This window comes from Canis lupus, chromosome 24 (assembly GCF_011100685.1).
Source record: "Canis lupus familiaris isolate Mischka breed German Shepherd chromosome 24, alternate assembly UU_Cfam_GSD_1.0, whole genome shotgun sequence".
In the NCBI taxonomy this organism is placed as follows: domain Eukaryota; kingdom Metazoa; phylum Chordata; class Mammalia; order Carnivora; family Canidae; genus Canis; species Canis lupus.
Window position 1 is genome coordinate 31,731,845 of NC_049245.1, and position 7,532 is coordinate 31,739,376.

At 44.2% G+C, this 7,532-nt stretch overlaps 1 long non-coding RNA gene across 1 annotated transcript in view; it reads right to left on the reverse strand.

Annotated features, from left to right (window-relative positions):
• Positions 1 to 7,501, reverse strand: part of LOC119877478 — a 51,603-nt gene extending 44,102 nt beyond the window's left edge. The window contains exons 1-2 of the long non-coding RNA XR_005377891.1: positions 7,450 to 7,501; positions 6,777 to 6,956 (exon numbers count right to left, since the gene is read on the reverse strand). This is a non-coding gene — a long non-coding RNA (uncharacterized LOC119877478). The remainder of the gene's footprint in view (positions 1 to 6,776; positions 6,957 to 7,449) is intronic.
• Between the last annotated feature and the right edge of the window lie 31 nt (positions 7,502 to 7,532).

The following is a 7,532-nucleotide window of genomic DNA, read 5'->3' on the forward strand; positions in this document are numbered from 1 at the left end:
ATTTATACTAGGCTTATACTATACTATATTTATACTAGGCTTAAACTTTCAATTCCTACTGCCCACGACTGATACCCTCAATTTTCCATTCTTAAAGTATTTGCTTCATACCTTGATATTTTGAAATACATTTTCCAGCTCCTCCCCCAAAAAAGAAATATATACAAGTGGTGGTATAATCCTTGCATACCTAACAATATTTTTAAATTGTCATCCAATACAAATGACCTCTTGCCTGGGTACAGAAATCTTGGGGTAACTTTTCCTTCAAAACTTTGACTCTGATTCTTTTCTCCTGCATGTAATTGTTGTGAAGAAATTTGCAGTCAAGTCAGCCTGATTTTTTTTCCCTTTGTTTCTTTTTAAAATGTTTACCTCCAAGTATACTTGTAAGATTGTTTCCTTATCCTTGAAATTTAAAATCTCTCCCAGCAGTGACTATGGGATGGCTTTTTTTTTTCTTATTTAGATAGGAAAGCTTTCTATCTGTAGATTTAAATCTCTCTTTAGCTCTGTGGAATTTTCTATAACTGCACCTTTAGATACTGCAGCTATTGTGTATCTTGCTGAAAAATAACAATGTTCCGTGTTTCAAATCTCTCTTGCATACCCTCCATATCCTTCATAGGCCCTCTGATCACTTTCAGCTCCTTGTGTACTGAAGACTTCCCAGCCTCAAGCTTCATTGTTTCCCTCTCCTAAATATTTCTTAAATCTGTCTACCTCTCTCCATTCCAACTACTCCCAAGCTATCAGATCTCCCTGCTTTGAGTTCTGCACTCCTATAATTCATTCCCTCCGGAGCAGGGGAAAAGCCAAAGAAAACACAAACAAAAGACAAACACACCAGCATGACTTTTAAAATGTAAGTCAAGTCATTCACTCTGATTGTAACAACTTTCAGTGGGTTGCACTTAGAATAAAATTCCAGCCACCTCATGGCCTCCAACACAATGCATGGTTTGGCCCTGTGGATTCTATGAGTTTTCCACCATTCTACCCAACTCTGTCCTATGGGGTTGATAGCATTCTAAGATAGAACTTGGAGTGCTGGCAGATGCTAAGAGCTTCTCTTCTGGAATATGCCCAAGGCACAGCTATCAGGATGAGGGTAAAAAGTGGTGAAGATGCCCCACATGAGAACACAGTATGGAGGAATAAGTGGTCAGTTTTAAAGGGCCAGTAGATCCTGGGTTCTAAGAATGTTTTAAGAAAATAATAAAGTGCATGTTTAGTGAGCACTTACTATGGGCAAATACTGTTCTTTATATAGCTCATTTAATCTTTGCATCATTATTAATTATTCTCTGTTTTGATAAAGAAAACAGAGGCTCTGAGGGGTGCCTGGGTAGCTCAGTTGGTTAAGTGGCCAACTTCTGATCTCAGCTCCGGTCTTGATCTTCAAGGTCCTGCATTGGGCTCCACACTAAGTGTGGAGCCTACTTTTTAAAATTAATCAATTAATTTAAAAAAGAAAGAGAGGTTCTTGCCCAAGATCCCATGGCAAATAAACCATGAGACAAAGAAAAAATTCAGGTCTGCGTGATTCCAGTTTCTGATCTTTCTCTATATCTGGTGGCCTCTCTAAAAGATGAGTTCCAACGCAGCCTCTGGGGGATGGAGCCATGTGGAAGTGGAAGGTTTTAATAGGTCCCCAGGATGGCTAATCATCTCCCTGCTCTGCCCCCAGAGACTATCAATCTTTTATTAGACTAGGCTAAATTTGGCTGAAGTAATAAATAGACCTCAAAAATGTGGCAATCCTAGCAGATATTCCTGGCTGGAGGATTACTTTTTCCCTTGTTCTGTCCTATGGATCCACCATGCTTGTCACCATGTTAACATGGCAGAGGGAGGCTCTTTGTCATCTGTTCTTCATGACTCTTGGAGATGGTAGAGCCAAGAGATGAAAGGAGCCTACATTCCTCAGTCATCACATGGAATCTCATCTATCAAATGCCCATTTGTTCTGTATCATAAGCAAAACACAAAACTTTTATTGTTGAAAAGCCACTAAGATTTTGAAGTTATTTATTATAGCAATCAGCATTACACTAATACAAGTGATAGCCCAAGTTTAAAAACAAGGCTCCAAGAACCATGGTTTATATTCAAGTCTGCCTCATATGAAGTTCGGGACTCCTGCCTTCATGGCACCATGCCCCTAGTGACCCGGACCTTGTCCTGGCTCAGGTTCTAGCTCTCTGTGGAACTCATAGAAAGTCATTTCTCCTCTGTGGGCCTCAGTTTTGCCATCTGCAGAATGAAATCTTTGTCCTGGATAGTAGCATGGGGTACTTTGAAGGAAAGTCTTATTGTTGCCCATGGCCCAAATGCATCATTCCACAGTGACTCTATGTAGAGTCACCACCCACAGTCTTTGGGTTCATTGCAAGAGGGTCAAAACTTTTTTTTTCCCAAAAGAGTTATTCCAGCTGATTATGTAATCATCTACATTTAGAATGCCTTTACAGTAACCATGACAACCATGGCATATGTACGTGTTTCAAACTTTGTTCCAGATCTGCAGATGAGGATGAAGAAACAGCTTTTTGTGTGGACCTTACAGGACCTAGCTGGTTCTGCTCCCTCCTCTGTGCAGCTTAGCTTGGCTGCTGGCCATGAGGAGCTAAGACCAAGAAGGGAAGGGCTTTCCTAATGGATGGTGACAAATATCCAAGCTGAAATTTGCCAGATGAACTGAAATGTTCCAGGCACAGAAGAGAGGGAGAGAACTCTGGTTGGAAGGTAGAGCATGTGCAAAGGCCTGGGGGAATGAAGGGTCTTCCTGTGTCCAGGAAACAAGCAGATGGGTATTTCTTGGGTATATGTATGAAGAGCAGACAGTGGCAGAGGCTGGAAGGTAGACTATCAAGGAGTTTGTATGCCAAGATCAAGATTCTGGCCTTGATACTCAATCTACCCTCCCCCTCCCCCCACATTACCTCTAGACCTTTTGAGCCAGCATCTTCCAGGGTGGATCCAGGCATTCATATTTCTTAAGGCCTTTCCAACAGTATGGTGATCCCTCAAAAAATTAAAAACAGAACTATCACATGACCCAGCAATCCCCCTTGTGGGTATATAACCAAAACAACGGAAAGCACGGTCTCAAAAAGGGATTTGTACACCCATGCTCATGGCAGCATTATTCACAATAGCCAAAAAGCAGAAGCTATCTAAGTGTCCACTAATGGATGGAAGGATAAAGACAACATGCTCTATACATACAACAGAGTATTATTCAGCTTTAAAAAAGGAAGGAGGGAATCCCTGGGTGGCGCAGCAGTTTAGCGCCTGCCTTTGGCCCAGGGCGCGATCCTGGAGACCTGGGATCGAATCCCACGTCGGGCTCCTGGTGCATGGAGCCTGCTTCTCCCTCTGCCTAGGTCTCTGCCTCTCTCTCTCTCTCTCTCTGTGACTATCATAAATAAATAAAAAATTTTTATAAAGTACTTAAAAAAAAAAAAAAGGAAGGAAATTCTGACATAGGCTCCAACATAGATGAACATGTCCATCTTGAGGCTGGTATGTTGAGTAAAATAAGCCACAGAAACACAAACATGGTATGTATGCTTCCACTTACACAAGGTACCTAAAGTAATCAAATTCACAGACACAGAAAGTAGAAGGTGGCTGCTCAGGGCTTGGGGAGGGGGAGTACAGAGTTGTTTAATGGGCACAGTTTTGATTTCTCAGGCTGAGAAAATTCTGTATTTGTATTGCACAACAATGTAAATATAATTAACATGACCAAATTGTACACTTAAAAATGGTTAGGATGGTAAATTTCATGCTATGTGTTTTTACCACAATTTTAAAAAATAAAAACTTTCCCGGTGTACTGGATGGCCCACCACCAGGAGCTCTGGGGAACCACTGAGGAATTACGATTAGGAGCCTTAGGAGATCGAATCTACATTTCCGAAGGAGCAAGCTGACTGAAACCTGGAGGAAGGGGTCACGTAAGATGAAAACTGAAGTTGGGAGATAGACAAGATGGACAGAGCTTCTGAAGTCCTGAACTGGGCCCAGAGTGGAGACCTGAAAAATGCCTTGTTTAATCAGATTTTACGAGCCCTATTTTACAAGTGAGAAAATGCGGCTCAGACGTATCTACCTTGCAGCAGGTCAGGTAGAGAGGATTCATTTCTAGGTGAGTCTGGCTCGAGGCACACCCAGGTGACTCAGTGGTTAAGCATCTGCCTTCAGCTCAGGTTGTGATTCCCAGGGTCCCAGGATTGAGTCCCTCTGCTAGGTCTCTGCCTCTCTTCTGTGTGCCTCCCATGAATAAATAAAATCTTAAAAAAAAAAGAAGTCTGGTACCAGGGGTCAACTTCACATAGTTCACTGGCCCCCTCAGGGAGGCAAGAAGCTCATCTCTTGTCCAAGAAGCACAGCAAAAGATTCATGTAGACTTCGGGAAAGAGACTCTCTTACTGCAAGAAGTGGCTAAAAGGGCTCGAGGCCATGCCACTGGGGCTTAGGCCAGCCACCAGGTAGAGAATATAGCCCTGAAAGTCAAAAAGGCTTGTGTCCAAAAGGCATTGCAAGCCTCAGGACCACAGGTGTTCCTGATCTTGGCCAGAAGAGGCAACAAATGCCAACAGGAATTCAGCATCATGTTGGGCCTCAAGGATATTTCACTCTCCCCTCTCACCTCAGGGCCTTTGCACTTGCTCTTCCTCTATAGGAAAATTTCTTTTATCTCTCACTTTCTCACATCTGCTTAGCCCTTATTCCTCTTACAGATCTCAGTTTTAATTGCAAAGAAGCATTCCTTCATATACATGTGCATGCACATACACACACACAACACACACGCACTTGCACACCAGATCAAGTCAGTACTCCCCACGGGCCCGTCTCATGGTCCCTTATACTTCTACCAACCTAGCTGGTCCCCCAGGAGAGACATATGGCACAGTCAGGCTGGGTAACCCAAGGTTTAAAAGAGACCGTTGACAAAGATAGGTCAAGGGGAAGGGAAACAGAGGCTCACACAGTGTTCCAGAGCTAGAAACAGTGGAGCATCATTAATACCCCTTGGCCTCATGGGAACGAAGCTGTACCAGAGCCTGAGAGCTGGGTGGAGAGCTTGCCATTCAGGAAGAACACAGCCAAGTCCCAGTGATCTGGGGAAATAAATACCCCACTTCCCTCCCTCTTCATTTCCCTTCCTCCCTTCCTCCCTTTATTTCTTCCTCTTTCCCTCCCTCCCTCAAGTCTCTGGCCAGGCCTCCATTGGCCCAGTCTCTAAAGCCAGGGAACAAAGAAGCACTGATGAAGTCCACAGTGATCAGCCTCCAGGGCACAGAGGGAGGAAGGTAGAGTATGGATCTGGAGAGGAAAAGAGAAAGCATCCAGCATACCCGGTTCCACCTTACAATTAGGGAGATATACAAATCTACAGGTCTGACTATTTAAAGCCCAACTGTCCCATTCAACCTTGAACTCCATGAGGGATTAGGTCATGACTTTATTCCTAGCAGTTAGCATAGCACATGTGCATAGAAGACACCTACTAAATATTTACAGGGCGTATGAATGAAAAAGTAAAGTTGAATAAATGAGTAAATGCCTCAATAGGAAGAGCTGACACTCACAGAGGGAAGGCCGCAGGATCGCTCAGGACCAGCCAAACCCAGAAAGCTGGGGAGGAATGGTCATCACTGAGCAGTAGACATGACCTTCAGCCCCCTGCCACCCAGCCTGGGCTCAGCCACAACCAGGGGTAGGGCCTGGAGCAGATCAGCTTCCCTAACATACTATATTCCCTCCCAGTTGACTCAGACCTGGACCCACTGTCCCAGACTCAGTCAGGGACAGTGGTTCCCTGTCCCAGACCAGGAAACCATAGTCCTACTACTCACCAACTCCTCCGGCAGGTCTTGTCCATCCCTCTGCCACATCTGACCCCTGCATTGTTCACCCTGATTGTCCTAAAGTCAACATGTTTCCTCCAATGGTGTGGTTAGGACAGACTGCCCGTGACTGCTACTGCCTGCCCACCACTCAGCCCTGTGACCAGATTATGCCCCACCCCATTAGACCTTAGCTAGCCCAGTCCTATTGTCTTCCCTCGTGGCTACTGCTGGAGTCCCAGCATGTCAGACGGCCATTTCTGCATAACATCTAATCAATTAAAGTGGTTTGGGAGAGGAAGTCACCTGTAGCCTTTGCTCACAAGGCAAGCCTCAAGCCAATAAGGTCTGGTTCTGCCTCCTTGTCGTTTCCCCCTACATGAAGAAGGATACCAAGTCTGCTATGTATGGATGTAAAAGTTGTTCTCTGTGTAAAGGTGCCCAGCTGGATGGAACAGTGAGCACTGAAATCTAGCCCATGCTCCACTGGCCAACCTATGCACCCAGAATGGCTGGGATCTACCCAAAGGAGTGCCTTTCTCTAATTTGAATAAAGATGCCTATGGGCCTGGGGGCCACCCTGAAACAGACTGTATGCAAAATCTGGGCAAAAGAGCTTGTACCTAACACAGCTGGAGCCAGGAACATTCTCTATATATACCTCTGAATGTCAGGAAGTCAGATGGCTTCAAGGCCAGTCCTCCCTATGGAAATGCGTTACAGAAAAAAGACCTGCTGGAGTAACAGAAGATATCACTGCAATTACATTTATCAAAAAAAAAAAAAAAAAAAAAAAGCATGGCAATCAATGTCTCATGCACAGATCGTGTTTCAAATGCCCTTAATCAATGGCTGTGCTAATTACACATTTATTGCAATTAATTTCATTTCAATTATGCCTTAATTACTAACCTTGAGTGAGATTGGGCAGCTCAGAGAATTCGTGTCACCACCAAGCTAGGATCCAGAGATAAGTTGCCATCGTCCTTCGATTGAAAGATGCTGCTCCGTTAAAAGTTGGTTTATTGGATCGAGGCCTTTTTTGGGGGAGGAGGGGTTGGTTTCTCCGGGGAGGCAATTCATAATGTGAGTCTGAAATTGAATGCAGGAAAGCAAGCAGCTGTGCTTACTAATTAACTGGAGCCCGTGTTTAATTTGTTTCTTATTGAAACCGGTTCCTCACTGGTTCATTGGCTGTGGTCAGAGGATAAATGCCTTCAGAGTTCATGCTTTTGTGGTGTCCTCAGCCTCTGCATCGGTGCCACTTGCTCCTTCTCTTCCCTCCAAAGCAAGACTCTTTTTTTTCTATATTTTTATGTTGGAGTTCGATTTGCTAACATATAGAATAACACCCAGTGCTCATCCCATCAAGTGCCCCCCTCAGTGCCCACCACCCAGTCACCCCCTCCTCCCCTTCCACTACCCCTTGTTCATTTCCCAGAGTTAGGAGTCTCTCATGTTCTGTCACCCTCTCTGATATTTCCCACTCATTTTCTCTCTTTTCCCCTTTATCCCCTTTCACTATTTTTTATATTCCCCAAATGAATGAGACCATATAATGTTTGTCCTTCTCCGATTGACTTACTTCACTCAGCATAATACCATCTAGATCCATCCACGTTGAAGCAAATGGTGGGTATTCATCGTTTCTTATGGCTGAGTAATATT